This window comes from Colobus angolensis, unplaced genomic scaffold (assembly GCF_000951035.1).
Source record: "Colobus angolensis palliatus isolate OR3802 unplaced genomic scaffold, Cang.pa_1.0 Scaffold90, whole genome shotgun sequence".
In the NCBI taxonomy this organism is placed as follows: domain Eukaryota; kingdom Metazoa; phylum Chordata; class Mammalia; order Primates; family Cercopithecidae; genus Colobus; species Colobus angolensis.
In genome coordinates, this window is record NW_012122932.1 from 2,662,997 (window position 1) to 2,680,393 (window position 17,397).

Below are 17,397 nucleotides of genomic sequence, written 5' to 3' on the forward strand. Positions count from 1 at the left end.
GCCTAATGGGAAATGTTTGGGTCATTAGAGCGGATACCTTATTAATAGATAAATGCCCTCCCTCAGGAATGGATGAATTCTAGATATACTGGGAATGGATTAGTTCCCTCAAGCTAGTTATTTAGAAGTCTGACTTCCTCAACTTCTCTCATTTGCTCTCTCCCTCAACATGTAATCCCTTTGCACAAGTTCACTCTCCTTCCATTTTCCACCATGAGTGAACAGACTGAGGTTCTCACCAGCAGTTGAGCAGATGCCAGCACATGCCTCTTGAACTTGCCAACCTGTAGAAGTGCCAGCTAAATAAACCTCTTTCTTTATAAACTTATAAACTCAACCTCAGGTATTCAGTTATAGCAACACAGAGCAGACTAAGACAACTGGTGACTTTGCCCTAAGTGCCACATGTAAATAGATCACTTGTCAAGTGACTTCATAATGGGGTCTGAGGTTCTCACAACAGAACCATAGTCTTCGATTCAGCAAGAGAACTCAGCCTTTAGGAATTTGCTAGAAAACTCTGGACTGAAAATACTCAGGTGGATGAATCACTTTGTTCCTTATGGAAAAGATGGAAACATTCTTCCTGGTCATCTCGGCTACTGGCTATTTTTCATGTAAGCATTTGTTAAAGAAACTTGGGGAAGGAATAAACATTTGATATTCCAGGGGAAGTAACAAGCTCACAATAACTTCTTTCTAGATGTTGTAATTTTTGAAACTTTGAGACTTTTCTCAGAGATGAAAAATTCTCTATCTTAAATAGAGTAACTATCAGTGGTTTAATCCAGTTTTTAATATTCCAAGAATTCTGCCAAAGATAGCTTCAGAATTTAAATATTTTAAGGAATGATCTATGAAAGTTGTACTCAATATCTGACTAATAATTTGGACTTCTGAATTCATAATCAATTTTGGCTCTGCTCCCTCTTTTTCTTAATTATTTCCCATCATACTCTTCACACACACTGGTATTTTGTTATGTTAGCCTGCACACAGAAATGCATTCTATGCAAAGCAGTGTCAGTTTTTTACACGGCTTACTATTAGGACACCACCAGATGTTATCAAATTCCAAGACAGGACTCAACTTTTTCTAATTAACTCCAACAAAATGGCACCAATAAGGTAAGCCCATGTAAGACTAAATCTGCTAGCCGAATGGTGCAGGTAGAATGAGGAGGCAAGGAGAAAGCTCAGCTGCAGTAGCTGAAAGAAGTCAAGGCTCTCAAGTAAAACATAAAATATGAAGGTGAAATACAGTGTCAATAGTTGGGTAAACGGATTTGACACAGAGGTCCCCAGCAAAAGAGGCTTCCTTGTATGCCGGTTGAATTTAGAAAAAGGGTACATTCAAGATGCAATAATCTGAAAACAAAAGCAGGTATCTAAGATTTCTGTCAGCAAATGACCAAGATGACTATGAAGAATGAAACCTTTCTCTAAAATAAGACTACATGATGTTCAAACAGCTCAGCAATGGATGGTACTGCTGAGCCCCAGAGGATGATGCTTGAGTTTAAATAACCCCCGCCTAAGGTCAACATTAAACCTAGGAACAGGATAAGTTTGAATTCGCAGGTAAGACATTAGATGTCCCAGTAGGACATTAAGAAGAAGAAGGAAACCGTGTTTGGAAATCAGAAGACATGGCCAGATAAACCGTTTGTGTGAAGAAGCCACTTATTTTTTCATGACTTTCATAGTTATTAATTTATCTGTGAATACTTAATGGGCTAGTTAGCTATACACATTTCAACACTGCATTATTTTATTTAATATTTTATTCTAAGCATTTTTATTTCAGATATTTTTGGTGACAGTCCTTTTAAGGTAAGTTTTCCACTTTCTGCCTAAGAATAATTTCTCTAATCTTAGTCTTACAGAATTTCTATAAGGTTGAACATATAAAACTGCCAATATCTGACCATTTTGAGTCTACATAATGGCAATTTCATATGGTTCAATTTAAATACCTTTGTCAAAACAGGTCCTGAGAAAATCAGGACTCATCTCTGACTCTTACTGCTCCTGCATTTCCTTAGATACCACTGGCAATTCAAGCTCCTAATTTTTGTTTTTTAATGTATTTTATTTCCTCTTTCTAACTTCAATACTTTTGCCCAGGTTAAGTCCTCCTCGTTACTTGCCATTATTGTTGTGATACGCATCTAGTGCTTCTAGATAACACCTAGTGGTTTCCTTGCATTTAGTCTGATTCAGGAGTTGGCAAATTATGGCCACCTGTTTTTGAAAATAGAGTTTTCTTGGAACACGGGCACACTTTGTTTATATATTATCTATGGCCATTTTCAAGCTGGTAGAGTTGGGTTGTTGCAATAGAGTCCAAATGACCTAAAAATTATAAAACATTTACTACCTGGCTCTTAACAGAAATAGTTTGCTAACCCCTGCTCTAATCTCTATAACCTTGAGAACGGACTTTCTAAAACGCAAATCTGATTGAGACTTCTCCTTATTTAAAACAATGACTATAAGTATTCTCAAGATACATTTTTTGCATGTTTTACAATATCCCCCAACTTAATCCAGCCTCTTTCTACCTAAAAGGATAACTTCCTTAATAGTTAAACTATTTTGGAGTTCATGCTATTTCAGTTTTGTGTCTTGGTGCATACAACTGCCTCTAATTAAACATCCTTCTTTCCATATAAATATTCAATTTTAAAAGTCATTTGCATCTCTTAAAAGCCCAGTAAAGCATCTAGTCTTTGGTAAAATCTTTCCAAGTCTATATTACGCAGGTTAAATCACTGAAAGAGGAGATAAGAGACATACACCCTTTCTCCAAAGAGTGATTTGAGTACCTTCTGATAGTACTAATAATAATTTTAGTGAATATGCCAATGAATCACTTTCATTTCAATAATTACAGCTGTTCTTTCATCTGTTAGAAAAAATACAACTTCAAACCCAAGATATCATGGATATTCACATTTAGGACAAATCTGAGATTCGTAGATAAATTTAAAAAGTGAGCCAATTTAAAGCAAAATATTTGTAAAGAAAAATGACACATGAATTTGGAAGGAATCATAAACCAAGTTACTGAAGTTCAGGAAGCACTGCTGTGATGAGAGGCAGTGAAGTCTTATAGCCTGATATACTGGATAAATGGACACACTGTAATCTGAATCACTGGAGTAGGAGACTGTGGCAGCTCATTCCTAATCTCGTTATATAACAATTACAAACTTTCCAAGCCTCCTCCCATCCATAGAAAAATAATTTTAATATTCAAGGTCCTCCAACTTGGGTGATACTGAAAAAAAGGAAAATAAAATGGGAAGATTTAGGAAAACATAAATCTGTTAGTTTCTTCTTATTCCAGAATCCTAATCCCCAGAGGACTAAAGTACACTCGATGCTAGAGTGGGACCACAAAACGCATCCTTTTCCAGGCACCACAGTTAAAAGGGGGAATTTGATGAACCAAAATGATTCCAGAGGAACCTGGACAGTGCTTACAGTAATTCCCAGACAGTAGTTATAGTCATTTTTCTCATTTCTCAGAATAGTTTCTTTTTTTTTTTTCTAACAAATTGCAGATATGCATTACACAACCAAGTATCTGGCTGTACAGCCTCAGTTGCCCCGCAAGATAGAAACTCCAGCAACCTCAAAGGCTCTGTCTGCTGAATTTAAGAAAATAAAGTTTTGATGTTTGAGGTTTGAAAGATATTTTATCATTATCTCCTCTCTACATAAAGTAGAACACCAGAACACTTACATTAGAAGCCATTAAGAGATAATTGCAGGATACAAAGTTTGACCTGTGAGTTTTGTTTTAGGTCCTTCAGTGCAGTCATTATTAAAAGAAGTTTACACAACAGAAACACATATGCTCCATAAGAGTCAGCCCATTATGTGCTTCTAATAACATTATTTATCCTAATTCCTGAGTGTACTGTTTTGCTAATATGTAAATGAAAACATGAAACCGAAAATAGAACCCTCTTTTGAGAATTTAACATGTAACTGACTGCAATCAACTATTTACTGTTTTGGAAAATGTTTGTGAATTCCTCAAAATGTGATTTTGTAAACTGAAAAGAAAAAAAAGTCACTGAAATCTCAGTTCCACTGGCTGAACCTGAGGGAATACGGGGACAGGGAGTAAATAAATGGGACTTCAAATTTCATCTCCCACTTTAGAGGCCTCCCTTTATCTATTTTAAACAATAATTTCAATATGGGATTCCATGAAAAAAAAGTTCTTTTCCTAAAATGTAAATCATAGCTGTAAGAAACATTATTTTTTTCAAGATAAGACTAAAGTAATAGGTTTCAGCACTTGAGGTCAGAAGCCCTTGGGTTGAATCCTGTTCCTGTGTTTGAGTGATATTTGGAAGTCTCATAACGCTTCCAAACCTCAAGTTCTCATCTATAAATCTGGAATGATATTTAGTGCTTCACTTGCTACATATGCTCCATCCACATTGACTTTTCTTTTCTGATATTTTCAAACCTACAAAGCTCTTTCCTGCTTCAGAAACTTTGGGCAATCTCTCTTCTCCTACAACAATGTTTTCCCATGCTCTTCACAGGACTAATTCTTCTTCATCATTTGGGTTTCAGTCTAAATATATCTTCCCACAGATGGATTTCCTGACCATTCTATCTAAAATATATTCACTTCTGATATTTTTGTTAATCTGTTTATATTTCCTAATACTTGTCATAATGACCATATATTTTAATTTTCTGTTTCTTTATTTTTGGTCTATCACCCAACATAAGCTCCATGAAGTCAAAAGGCAGGTTTCTGATTAATTCCTAGCACTTAACACAGTATCTGCACCAAGTAAGACCTTAATAAGTACATTTTGAATGAATGAATAACTCAAAGGGTTCTTGGGCAGAATGAATGTGATAGTGGATATAAAACACATTTGCAAACCTAAATCACCCTTTAGAGGTAATTTTTTTAAGAAAAATTCACTACTCATTTTGGCTCAAACTCTCTGAACGGAACGTGTGCTCAAGAATGAAGGCTCTGATCCTATAGAACTAGATTGGGACCTCAGCTCTTCTGCTTAAACTTACGTGACTTAGGGCAGAAAACATAACCTCAGTCATTATCTCAGAAGTTGGCTATGAGGATTGAAAAAGGTAATGCATCAAGAGGGCTTAGCATAATCCCTGTCACATAGCAAGCCCTTAGTAAATAACAGATGAGTGACCTTTATTGCTACTAACTAGGGGACCAACCATTTCAGTTTTCCCTGGACTAAGAGTTTTCCTGGGACATGAGACTTTGCATACTAAAATAAGACAGTCACAGACAAACCAGAATGGTTGATCACTCTATCATAAACACACGTTTGTACTCAGCCCCTAGTGCTCCTTCCACATTTCCCAACTCACTCAGATCACATAACCTATACCATAGTCAGCTTTAGCCAGTATAGCAGTGTCTTGCAAATGATATCAAAACCTCATCTGATAGGCCTTCATGTTGTGGTCACAATTCTATGACATACACACGGATTCCATAGAGGCAATAGAAACTGCATGGATGGTTGCTGCTACTTCTCCCAAATGTATTATTAGCTAACCACATTTCATCCTTTCTCCAAATCTACTGTCTTACCCTTCTCTGCAATCCCAAGGATTCAGGGAAATAAAAAATAACTTCTCAGTGCTAAAAATGTATTCTTAGGATTTAAATTTTAATAAGATAAATAATAAATGTACTCTCTTAAACTATACAACTCAGTGGTCCTTAATATATACAAGAGAGTTGTACAACTATCACCGCTGTTTAATTTCAGAAAAATTTTCAAGAAAAAGAAACCTCTACCCCTCTGTCATCTCCCCCACCCCAGTACCTGGAAATCACTAGTCTACTTTTTGTCTTTATAGATTTGCCTATTATGGACAATTCATATAAATGGGATAATATAACATGTGGCCTTTTTTGTCTTCCTTCACTTGGTATAGATTTTCAAAATTCATCCATGTTGTAGGCTGCATCAGTTATTTGTGCCTTTTTATGGTTGAACATTTCATTGTATAGATATATCACATTTCATTTATCCATTCATCCATTAATGGACATTGGGTTGTTTCCACTTTTGGCTAGCATGAATAATGTTGCTATGAACATTCATTTACTAGGTTTTGTGTGAACATATGCTTTTATTTATCTTGGGTATAAACCTATGAGTTAAATTGCTGGGGCATATGATAACTTTAACTGAGGAACAACCAAACCGTTTTTCAAATCAGCTGCAGAATTTTAAAATCCCAGTAAAAGTATGAGAGTTCTAATTTCTCCACATCTTTACCAACACGTGTTATTGCTCATCTTTTTAATGATAACCATCCTAATAGGTATGAAGTGGTATCATAATCATGAAAACCATGGTTATGATTTTCATTTCCCAAAAGATTTAATGATGTTACATCTTTTCATAGGCTTATTAGCCATTTGTGTATCTTCTTTTAAGAAATGTCTACTCAAATCCTTTGCTCACTTTTTACTCAGATTATTTACCTCTTTATTGTTGAGCTGTAAGAGTTTTTTTATATATTCTGGATACTAGCTCCTTAATGGATGTTGAGTTACAGATATTTTCTCTCATTATGTGGGTTTTCTTTTCACTTTATTAATAGTGTCCTTTGAAGTGCAGGAGATTTTAATTTCATAAAGTACAATTTATCTATTGCTGCTGTGTTTTTGGCATATCTAAGAAAACATTACTTAATCCAAGATCACAAAGATCTCTGTTTTCTTCCAAATGTTTTAAATTTTAACTGTTACATTCAGGTCTTTGACTCATGTTGAGTTAGATTTGTATATAGTGTGAGGCAGGGAATTCAACTGTACTGTTTGGTATGTAGATACACAGTTATCCCAGCACTGTTTGTTGAAAATATTTATCTTTCCTCATTTAATTGTTTTATAACCTTCATTGAAAATCAATTGACCATAAATATAAGGATTTATTTTTGAACTTTCAATTTTTTTCTCTTGGTCTATATGTCTATCTTTGTGCCAATACCACACTCTCTTACTCTCTTGATTATTTAGATTTTCAGAGTAAGCTTTGAAGTCAAGAAGTATGCATTCTTCACTTTGCTTATTTTCAGATTGTTTGGCTATTCTGGGTACTATCCTCAAGAAGTATTAAAGGTATTGCCAAATAAAAATGCATAGATATGTTCTGCACAACAGTTCTATGGGTAAAATACAAAAAAAAAAATCTAATGATATATAATTAGTTTCTAATAATATAATCCATAATTATAGTGCATCTATAATTAATACTTTCAGGAAAAGAGTTAGTAAATGAAATTGTGTCACTGTCTATGGTAATGCTACAAATATCAATGCTCTAATGCCCACTAACTTTATTTGCATGAAAGCCAATATTTTCCAAAGTTTCCATTTTCCAAATAGTTCTTAGCATCTCCAGACACAACAGTGGAACTTGAGGAAAGTACAGTTTTCTTACATAAGATCTTCTTTTTCCATTGTTGTGCTGCCACTTAAATATCCTTATCCATGATTCTCTGATGTTTACACCTCCACCCTACCGCTCAGCTTCTTCTTATTCCAGGTCAGTTGAGAAATCTATTTTGCTTCCCATGCCCACTATTTCAGAGGGAGTTTATGCATAAGAATGATCTGTCTCCTCCACTTTTATACTTATCTCTGTTAGCCTGAAGTTGCTTTCTTCTAAGATTATCAAGGCATTCCAAATGTGTGGCCAGGTCATGTTCATAATAAAGTGAGGGTGACAAGCATATCTTTACACTAACTGTATATGTGCCTCCCTCCATCCTTCAAGCCCCAGCTCGGGTTCTACCTGGTACTGTGTTTCTGCATCTTGGGAAAGTCAAAGGCTGATCCACTTTAGTACACCAAAGCTCTCTGGCTTTTTGTTTACAGGCTCATCCTTTTTTAGCTCTATATGATTTTTTTAAAAAACCTCACTAGACCTCACCTATTAACTTTTCAAAAAATAATCATGACCTAACATTAGGTTTGCAAAATATATCAAATGATGCATATAGTATGATTAAACTTTTAAAAAATGTATTTATTGTATATACTCAGAAACATAAAATATTTAAGAGAATAAATAATGAGGGATCTTTTGAAAACCTATAAATAGGCCTGATTTCAATTTAGTGCTTATTACATACCAAGCACTGTCCTTGGCACCACATATAAATTATCTCATTCAGTATTCAAAACAATCCTACAAAGCTGAAACTGGCATTACCTTTCATTTGATAGATGATGAAACTGACACTTAGAGAAATTTAGGGACCCAAGATATAATAGCTCATAGGGAGAAAAACCAAGAAACAAATCTAAGAATTTGACTCCCAGAGCCTACAAATTTAAATTCCCATTATCTTATCTTATGATTAGAATCTTTTATTTGGACAGAATTTTAGGATTTTTTAAAACAGGTTCTTGTATTTATCCAAGAATGTTTAATAAACACCTAGTAAGTTCCAGACACTGTGCTAGGTGCTGAGAAAATGAAATAAAAAATAAGATACTATTATTCGCACGTTACTACTACAAATAATATATGGTTATAAGCTTGCTACAGTTAGAAAGTACTTTCCCAAATAAGCCCCCTATAAGACCTATACTAACAGTACATGGAAGGCAGGGGAGAAATACTTCCTTTTACATATAAAAATAAAGTACTCCAAAGTTGACTGCCTTGCCCAATGTCAAACAGGGAGTACTTATGGAAGATGAATAATATTCCTTACCACTTCACAGTAGTTCCTATGGGGCTATTGTTAAATTTTCTTTAAATGGGCCACTTTTTGAGAGGATCACTTGAGGCCAGGAGTTCGAGATCAGCCTGGCCAACAGGATGGAACCCTGTCTCTACTAAAAATACAAAAAAAAAACCAGGCGTGGTGGCATGAGCCTGTAGTCCCAGCTACTCGGGAGGCTGAGGCAGGAGAATCGCTTGAACCCGGGAGGCAGAGGTTGCAGTGGGTCGAGATTGCGCCATTGCACTCCAGCTGACAGTGAGACCTTGTTTAAAAAAAAATAGGCCACTTTTGCATGAAATATGCACGCAAAATTTCACTGACTATAACTTAGTGTAAAATTTAGTATTTTGCTTGGTATTGTTACTATATTTCTGCTGAAGAAGAGAGATATTTTTCATTTATGTTTTCCACACTCCTGAGTTTATCCTGTTCTTAACCATTATGGTCTTTGTCTCAATAATGAGTATGCTTCCTGTATTATGGCCTTTGTCTCAGTAATAAGTATTCTTGAAGTTCATAGAGCATATCCAAATAGGGTCAAAAGCCTATATCCAGAGAGGCTCAAAAGAGCCTATCTCAGTAGGTAACCATCATTATGGTCATTTTATCAACAAGGTAATTCTGATTCAGAGAAGAGAAAAGATTTTCCCAAGGTACCTTATCAATTCATTGATTTCCTCATCCTCTACTTTTTAACATACAGGTTTATACATTTGTTAAAAGCTCTAATAATGTTTTGCCATGATTACAAATCAGAAGTGTCTCCAGGGTGAAAGTGCATAATGAGGGGAGAGGCAAATCTTTGTAGCTATGGGCTATTTGTAAGCCAGGAGTTTACAAATCAAATTCTCTCTCCATTTAGCTATCTATCTATCTATCTATCTATCTAGTCTCACTCTGTTACCTAGGCTGGAGTTCACTGGCGTGATCTTGGCTCACTGCAACCTCTGCCTCTTGAGCTCATTCTCTCTCCTTTCAAAAAATTATTGTATAATATAGAGATTATAATATGCAACTAGGCTGGACAAGAAAGATTATTATTTCATATTAATGGTTTCTAAATATTTATATCAATTTCTCTTAGAGCTTTTAATCTTACTCTCAACATTCAATACCATGGAAAATGCAGAAAGGCCCCTGCATCTTGAATATGAAGTGATTTTTCTGTTTTTCATGAATGAAACCATTTGAATCAAGCATCGTCTCTTTCATAAAGTAGAATTCATTATATTACCTTATTTTTCAAAGAAAAGCAATAAATCTTATCTTACGGAGAGTTCCTCTTTGACTTGAGATATATTTAATTACATACATCAGAACTGTTTGGTTCTAGAAATACAGAGCTGAATAGGAAGTAACCCCTGACATTGGGCAATTCACAGTCTAATCAGCTAATTGGACAATTCAGTCATTTACTCAGTAAATACTCTTTAAGTACATATGAGATTGGGAGACTTGGCTAGACTTAGTCTTCAGTTGTCATCAAAACAGGTTTGTGCACTCATGCACTTTACAGTCCAGTGAGGGAGCAATAAAACAAAAGATTATTAAACAATATGACAAAATATGAGAAGGAGTAAAACAACCCATGGCATGCAGAAGCTTGCCTTAGCATTGTAACAGGTTGGCCTCCTACTTACATCTGGGCCTTCATGTTCTCCATTTGAGATAAACAATTTCATAGAATGTTTACATCTGACAAAGCTACTCTGTGACTATGAGAAATCAAGACTAAGACAATACCACTTAAAAATCATGTCTAAACACAAGCAAAACATGAACATTATCAAAGTCACAAAATACCAAATATCAACTTATCTAGACTAACATGACTGCTGCTTCTTCACCAATTACAACTTTAGCCTTAAGCTACTCTTCCTTCCTTCTAAATAATTACTCCCACTTTCTGAGGGCATTCAAACCAAAGAAAAGCCTCTTTTCCTTAAACCTTTTGCCGAATTAACCTAACAATCTCAAATCCTACAATAAGACCTTTCTAATATCCTCTTATTGACATGCCTTATGGCTCCCAGGGGTGTGTGTTCTCATAAGCTGCAATGAATCATAAGCCCAATTTGTTCAACTATAGGTGTGTTCCTGGTGGTCTTTGGCTGGAAGAGCATAACAAAGGCAAAACTTGAAGGCAGCAATAATATCATTCCTGTTGCCCCTTTCCTCCCTTCTCCACAGGAATTCACAGGGGCATGAAGAAAATGAAAATAGATGGTCATGAACTCTTAAATTAAGGGGCAGGAAATATTTTATTCATGTATGTGTTTATTCATTGAGTCATATGTTTTCTTGTTCCAAAAATAACTTACGGTGGCTGATCTTATTCAGAGGATTCAAAGGTACAGAGTAGAGGGCAACTCCCTGAGAACTGTTATATAAAGACAACATCCTGGCAAAAGAAACACCCAACAATAATGAAAATGGTAGGATGAGGGCACTCCAAATGACTCTGATGTTTAACAAGATACCCCCTTTTCCCACAGCTGAGGTTCCCCCTATGCTTTTCTTAACCAGGGATGACATATTAATCACCTACTGTCAGGTTCTACCTCGCTTCCTGTCGCCATAAGTATCTTCTTCCCTTCAATAGAAACTCTTCATTCCCCTCCCCATTCTCAGTCCCTGTTCCCTACAGATAGCAAGCTCAGTCTGGTCTCAGGATCTAGAAAAAAAAAGCGTCATTTTTTAGTCTTGAAGAATTTAAGAAGCTCTAGTTAAATCCTCAGGCAAATCTAAACCAATCAAGTCACTCTTGGCTTAACCTAATGATTTTCTAATAGAGCAGTCCTATTCCCATAAAGGGTATTTAAAGTATGTGGGGACTTAATTTTTACTTGTCACAATGACTGTCCTGCATAGGGAAAAACTAACCCATCCAGGATGCTGATAGTGCTCCTATTGAGAAACATCTCACCATAGATGTCACATGTCTATCACATCTAACCATCCTGCTTCTCCCCATGCCCACATCAGATATCAGTAATCAAACAGTACATGCCACTGAGCTGGATGTGGCCTCAAAATCTTTATCAACATAGTAATCCAGGCATGCCTTGTCATCAGATTTGACATGGAATATAAAACCTATTTGCTATTCCTGCACATAACCTTTTTAAAAAAGTTCTACTTTTTGTGGGTACATAGTGAGTATATGTATTTATGAGGTACATTAGACATTTTGATACAGGCATACAATGCATAATAACATTGGAGTAAACGGGATATCCATCACCTCAAGCATTTATCCTTTCTTTGTGTTACAAACAACCCAATTATGTAGTTATTTTTAGATGTACAATGAATTATTGTTGACTGTAGTCACTCTGCTATGCTATCAATACTAGAGCTTACTCATGCTATCTAATTATATTTTTGTACCCATTAACCATCCCCCCCTTCCCTACCCCCACTACCTCTAGTAAACATCATTCCACTCTAACTTCATGAGTTCAATTGTTTTAATTTTTAGCTACTACAAATGAGTGAGAACATGCATAATTTGTCTTTCTGTGCCTGGTGTATTCCACTTAACATAATGACCTCCAGTTCCACCCATGTTGTTGCAAATGTCAAGGTCTCATTCTTTTTTACGTCTTTTTCCTTTTAAGACAAAAAATAGCTTCATGGTTCTCAAGATGAAATCCTTCATTCTACTCTATTTTCTATGTCTGTAGTCATGCCTTGGTCATCTGACCACTCTCCAAGTCCTTCTGAGATAGGGCCCCTTTCAGGAATGTGAACCCTATGGCTGAGAACCTTGCAACATTTCAACAGATCTCTTTGACAGTAAATGCCTCCCAGCATTACCACTCTGAACATTCCTTGCTCCTAATGCAAAGTGAGCTACACCCTCTAGTGGGCAAACCATATGTAGCTCATTGAACTTTGGAAGAGTAACATCCTTTGCCTACTACCTACCACCTCCAGTAAGGATCAGGCTCCCCAGATTTTACAAGAAAAAAAAAAGCAGGGGATGGGGGAATAGGGGAATGGAAGATATTATGGCTCTTGTGCCTGAAAACTCCAGGTGAATCTGAATTTAGTAACAGCCGGATTCAGGGTTTCCAAAACTTCTGCTGGAAATTTCTTTCTCCAGTTCTTGGATCCATCCATACTTTCTCTAGTGTGGTTTTTATTCTCAGGCAGACTTTCCCCACCCCACGCCACCTCTAGCCGCAGTGGTAGACCCTGGCAGCTTACAGTTATAATGTCGTCAGTAGAACAGAGCCTTCCTTTTCTAAGAAGTCTTCTAACGAAAGGTTTGAGTCTTATTACACTAGTTGGAATAAAAGGCTTATTCTTGAACCAGTCATAGCTACAAGCATGCTTAACTCTCATTGAAATGGAACAAATTATAAGGTTCTACAGGAGCCAGAAATAAGTTGGTATTACTGTATGAACTAGAAGGGGATAAAGAATTGTTCCCCAAAGGAAAATTGAAGAACTATTGCCAGAGGAGAAATAAATGCAGGTCAAGCAAACAACAGAGGCTTCAACAGATAGTATATACACTTTCTATATACTATCTTTGAGTCTAAGATTGTTCTCAGGCCTCACCCAAACTCAATCCCTTGCTATACTGCTGTCCTTATTGCAGTAAACTGTTTTGTCTGTTTTTGCTATAATAAGTTTTGGTATTGCCAGGAGCAGAAACTTTTTATCTTGGTAGAAAGCATGAAAATGTCACCCAGAGATCTTAGCTTTCTGGTGCCCACACTTTTATATCCAAATGACATGACTTGACCTTCCATTCCACAAACCACAGGAAGACTGGTGTCCTCCCAGTTGCAGAGAATCCCAGGACCTCTATGTCCTTATGGTAACTGTGTGCTCTGTATCTTTAATTTTGTGAAGTTCTCCATCGGCACCTCACTTCATCTTTGGATGCTGCTGCCTCACTCCCCACTTTGGTGCAGATGACTCCACAGCCATTGCACACCTGCTATCTTACTTCACTCCTCAAGCACTTTCAAGGTTATTTAGGGTAACAAATGTTTTCTGAAAATTTGGAGTAATGGAGGAGGACTATGGCTAACATGGCCTATGAAATATGTCAGAATACTTTCAGTTAAGAGAGATGAAAATCTAAATGAAACAGCTTAGGTCAAGCAAGAAATGTGTAGACTCATGCAATTAGGAGGATTCAGGGTGGGTCGTAATTCAGGCACAGTTTTATCTACGGACTCAGGTATTGTCAGAAGTCTCAGTCTCCATCTCTGCCCTCTGCTTGTCTCTGGATTTTATTAAATGCTGGTTTCATCATCTCCCATACAAACTCTATCTACCAGATAAGAAAAATAGCTGCAGCCCCTCCAGTCTCATGTCCTTACAGCTCATGATAAAAAAAAAAAGGGTTGGGAATGGGAAAAAGAGAATCCTGGAGCCCAGCCAAACATTCCCCACAATCAGTATGCAACTGCGATCCCCAAATATGGGAAATAGAAGCTTTTCTTATAGGATTAAATGTCTATGCCAAAAGGTCAAATTTAAGCAAAGAAATGAGGATCAAATCACACCTATCATTATTATTTGGCACTAAGAAACAGTATATGAATAATTAATATGTAAAATGTCATATTTTCAAAAACTATAGCATGTTAAGGAATTAGATGAGTCTTATGATTGAAATTTTAAATTTTTAACCAAGTATTGGCTTAAACTTAGAATATTAAGTTGAAGAGATGAGAATTTTATTAAGACTAAAGATTATTGGCTGTTTGAGAAGTTGTCATTTGCCATATTTGTATGTTTAATAGAGTTATCAGTTTTATTTAAATATTTAGGAAGGTTTGGTTTATTAAACCATTGAAATGCTTAAAAGGAAAAATCGAGGGTATTATATTTATTCATTTATTCATTAATTCCTTTATTGGACAAAACCTAACTATGTATCTACCCCCATCTGTTTATTTTTGAAAAATTGGTCTATCAGTATGGTTATTTGATTTCTGTCCCCCAACTCCTCAACCAAACTGCCCATAGAAACCTATCTACTTCTCATCACAATTATTCTTTTGTACCTAACAGTGTCTGGCCCTAGAGCAAGCACTCAGAAAATACTTGCTGAATGAATGAATGAACCATGTGAGGCTCAAAATACAACCAACTTATAAAAGAAGCACAATTGTTTTCTCCTAGTTACTTGTGGAACATATGGACCATCAGTTTCCGTCCCAGTATTATACTTACCTAGATGGGCCCAGCTCACCAGCAACTTCCTTTTCTTTCCTTGCAATAGCTGAATAAGGTTGATCCACCTTCTGCCTACAGGGGAGCAAACTGTTCACTCACCTAGGGCTGGAGACTCATCAGGTATATGAGGGGAATCAGTGAGTCCTATGCTCAGCTAAAATACGTTATGTGTGAAGGGAAATAAGATTGAAAGGGTAGGCTGAAACCAATGCACATTGTACCTGGGAAGTCTGATAAACAAGTTACATATACATTATTTAAGCCTCAGTGTAAGCAAAAAAGAGACATTGAAAGTTTTTTATAAAAAAAAAAAAAAAAAAAAAACCACTTTATTGAAGTATGATTGACATACAAAAATTGCATATATTTAATATACAAAACTTGATGAGTCTGAAGATCTGAAGATAAATATATACCTGTGAAACTATTACCACAATCTATGCCATAAACCTATTCATCACCTCCAAAAGTTTCTTCCTGTCTTTTCATCATGTTACGTGTGAGTAGAACACGTAAGATCTATTCTCTTAACAAATTTTGTAAATACATTCTACAGTGTTGTTAGATCTCTAATCTTGTATAACCAAGTTTGTACCCTGTGACTAATACCTCCCCATTTCCCGAGAGAGAAAGGGCCCATCTCCAAACTCCTTCTTTTATAAGGAATCTACTCCTCTGATAACAGCATTGATATATTCATGAGGGAGGGCTCTCATGACCTAATCATCTTTTAAAAGTTCTACCTCTCAACACTATTGCATTAGGCATTAAGTTTCTGTATTAGTCCATTCTCACACTGCCATAAAGACATACCTGAGACTGGGTAATTTATAAAGAAAAGAGATTTAATTAGGTCATAGTTCTGTGGGCTGTACAGGCTTCTAATTCTGGGGAGGCCTCAGGAAACTTACAATCATGGTGGAAGGTGACAGGGAAGCAAGCACATCTTCACATGGCCTGCGGGAGAGAGCAAGTGAAGGAGGAAGTACTACATGATTTCAAACAACCAAATCTCGTAAGAACTCACTCACTTTCATAAGAACAGCAAGGGGGAAGTCTGCCCCCATGATCGAATCACCTCCCACCATGCCCCTCCTCCAACACTGAGAATTACAATTTGACATGAGATTTTGGTGGGGACACAGACCCCAACCATATGAGTTTCCAACACATGAACTTTGGGGAACACATTCAAACCATAACACTTAAGGGTAATTTTTAAAAAATAAGCTTGTTGAATTTCCTGTTTCACTTTAACCTTTTCACTTCCTCATCACATAAACATGATCTTGTGTAGTATGGCACAAATTAAAAATGAACAGTAATGTCCTTAATGTTTAATATTGCTTAATGCTCACTCAGAGTTCATGCTTATGAAAGTGTAAAAGTCTTCAATGCAGGCTTTTGTTTTTGTTTTTTCTTAATCTACCACGATGTGTTGGTTTTGAAATTGCAATTCTCTATGCATACACCTACATACAACATCCTTTCACAGAATTTTCTTATGTAACTAGGGAAAAATTAGGGCACTTTGAAAGTGAACTTCAGAAATATCATATGCTAAGAATTCAGCCCTTATAACTTCAACTATCTAGAAATAACTGAGAAGCAGGAAGGAAAAGAGGTCTCTGAACAATCAAATAATAACAGCTAACATTCATAGAGTGTTTACTGCCTGCCAAGAACTGTTCTATCTGGATTACAAACATTACCTCACAAGAAACAAATGAGGTTGAGGATGTGGAGAAATTGGAGCCTTTATACACTGCTGACAATGTAAAACAGTATAACTGCTATGGAAGAGAGTATGGTGGCTCCTCAAAAAATTAAAAATAGAATTATCTATGATTCAGCAATCCCACTTCTGCATATAAATGCCAAAAGATGAAAACAAGATCTCAATATGATATTTTCACTCTCATGTTTATTCCAGAATTATTCACAATAACCAAAATGTGGAAGCAACCCAAACGCCCATTGATGGATGAATAGATAATGTGATATACACAGGCAATGGAATATTATTCAGCCTTAAAACCTTGAGGACTTCGAACTAAGTGAAATAAGTCAGTCACAAAAAGACAAAGTGTATGAAGCTACTTCTTTGAGGTATTTAATGCAGTCAAACTCAGAAACAGGATGTAGAACTGTAGTTTCCCAGGCTAAGGTAGGAGAAAATGGGGAGCTCTTGTTCAATGGATATAGAGTATCAGTTTTGCAATGAAAAAGTTCTAGAGATCTGCTGAACAACATGAATATGGTTAATACTACTGAACTGTACACTTAAAAATGGGCTCAAAAATTTTTTCAGCTCCCACATAAGAGTGAAAACATACAGGGTTTATCTTTCTGTGCCTGAATTATTTCACTTAATATAATGTCCTCCAGGTTCATCCATATTGCCTCCAATGACAGAAT

The 17,397-nt window shown here is 36.2% G+C and overlaps 1 long non-coding RNA gene across 1 annotated transcript in view; it reads right to left on the reverse strand.

Moving 5' to 3' along the window:
• The window catches only part of LOC105504205, a 100,798-nt gene that overhangs the window by 79,942 nt on the left and 3,459 nt on the right, over positions 1 to 17,397 (reverse strand). Inside the window, exon 2 of the long non-coding RNA XR_001000580.1 lies at positions 15,793 to 15,936. This is a non-coding gene — a long non-coding RNA (uncharacterized LOC105504205). The remainder of the gene's footprint in view (positions 1 to 15,792; positions 15,937 to 17,397) is intronic.